The 1,808-nt window shown below is 39.6% G+C and overlaps 1 pseudogene; it reads left to right on the top strand.

Moving 5' to 3' along the window:
- The window catches only part of LOC107757088 (centrosomal protein of 112 kDa-like), a 95,589-nt pseudogene that overhangs the window by 21,172 nt on the left and 72,609 nt on the right, over positions 1-1,808 (top strand).

Genomic DNA, 1,808 nt, shown 5'->3' with positions numbered 1-1,808 from the left:
GAGCTTGTAACACTCCAAAGAGAAAGGAAAACTTGAAATCGCATTATATGACCCCTTTAACTGTTTTAAATTCATTTTAAACCTCTTAAATCAATTTTTAAATCATTTTCAAAGTTTTTAAATTCCTTGTTTTATTGTTGTGATTATTTTTTTATTATTATTTTATTTTCTTTTATGTAAAGCACTTTGAATTACCATTGTGTATGAAATGTGCTATATAAATAAACTTGCTTGCCTTGCCTTACTTGTCAGCGGGGTCATGATTAAGTCTCCTGGAGTGGTCTTCTTTCCCAGAGCATAATATGAGATTCATACTGGTTTATCATCCTCTGCTTTAAGCTTACGCTACTGTTACAGATAATATACTTAAGCAAAAAGCCTAACACATGGGCCAAAAATGGGGATCTTGCCCACCACCCTCAAACCCCCATCCGCTAAACGTCGGCTTCAAAGCAGCAAATTCCTGCATTCAGTGACGCAGGAGAGGGCGAGTTCCTTCATGGTCATGCTTGTGAATAAGAACATTATCGTCTGTAATCTGCAGCCAGCATTAGCTTGTCATATGGAAGCACTACAAACCTCTATTTAAACTCTGTTCCCACTGAAATTTATTTATGGCTCTAGATTAGCTGGAAAGTCTGGAACATAAATGTTCTGTCATCCGTCCTCTTAGGGTCATGAATGCTTCTTGTTTGTACAGTTGTTTGCTAATGCAGGCATCATTATTACTATTGCTCACACTTGGGGTTAGTGATCTGAACAAACCTCTAAAAGCTGTGACACACCAAACCGACATCAAAGAACTAGCTATGATGAAAGCCAACAGTGTTGACACCTCATGTTGATTGGTGTCTTGGCCAAAATGTTGCACTTGAACACAACGTAAAGACTGCAGCCAACGACCAACTGGCACATAAGTTTTAAGCGTGCATGAGAGAAAATAACTTTCCATGCAAGCAGGTGGCAGTAGTCTGTATTCGTCATTCAAAAACAGAAACTAGGACTGTGGATATACAGTACAAACTGTATATGTACAATGTGGTCCAACTAGTGCAGAACACACCAGAAACACTCAGCTGACAGATGATCAGTGATGGTCTGGTGTGTCACGGCCTCAACAAACCCTAAGCTTTAAACTTAGGAACTCGTCATGCACTATTTGTGACATGAATAGTACCTGTTCATCTACTAAGTGATTGCGTTTTTAATTTTCACCTGGTAGATGATAAAACAGGCAAAAATCCCACAGAATTACACTGAGCCATATCCAGAGACCATAAATCACCTAGAGTACACTAGTAACCGCATAGCAGCCTAACAACTGTTCCGAACAGCTTAGAAACTGCACAGCAACACCATGACAACCAGACACAACGACAGCCACATTTTCTTCAAAAAACGTAAAACCTGGTTTGTGTTTGTTTTCTCAGATTTTGGACTGCAAGTATGGCGAGATTGACGAACTAAAGAGCATGTACCGTGGGAAGCAGAAGGAGGCGGATGAGACGATTTGGAAGCTGGAGAAGAGAGGTGAGGGTAGAACATATGAAGTAGGTCGTGTTTATACACCGGTAAGGTGTTCCCTAGTGCACCCCAGCTGTAAACCACTTCTGCAGCTCAAAAAATGACTCTTAAAGGGGTCATATGACGTTGCTAAAAAAGAACATTATTTTCTGTATTTGGTGTAATGAAATGTGTTTATGCGGTTTAAGGTTAAAAAAACACATTATTTTCCACATACTGTACATTATTGTTTCTCCTCTATGCCCCGCCTTTCTGAAACACGTCGATTTTTACAAAGCTCATCG

Source organism: Sinocyclocheilus rhinocerous, unplaced genomic scaffold (genome assembly GCF_001515625.1).
Source record: "Sinocyclocheilus rhinocerous isolate Xijiao unplaced genomic scaffold, SAMN03320098_v1.1 scaffold473, whole genome shotgun sequence".
NCBI lineage: Eukaryota > Metazoa > Chordata > Actinopteri > Cypriniformes > Cyprinidae > Sinocyclocheilus > Sinocyclocheilus rhinocerous.
The sequence above is the reverse complement of the archived record's forward strand: the minus strand, read 5'-3'. Positions and strand labels throughout refer to the sequence as shown.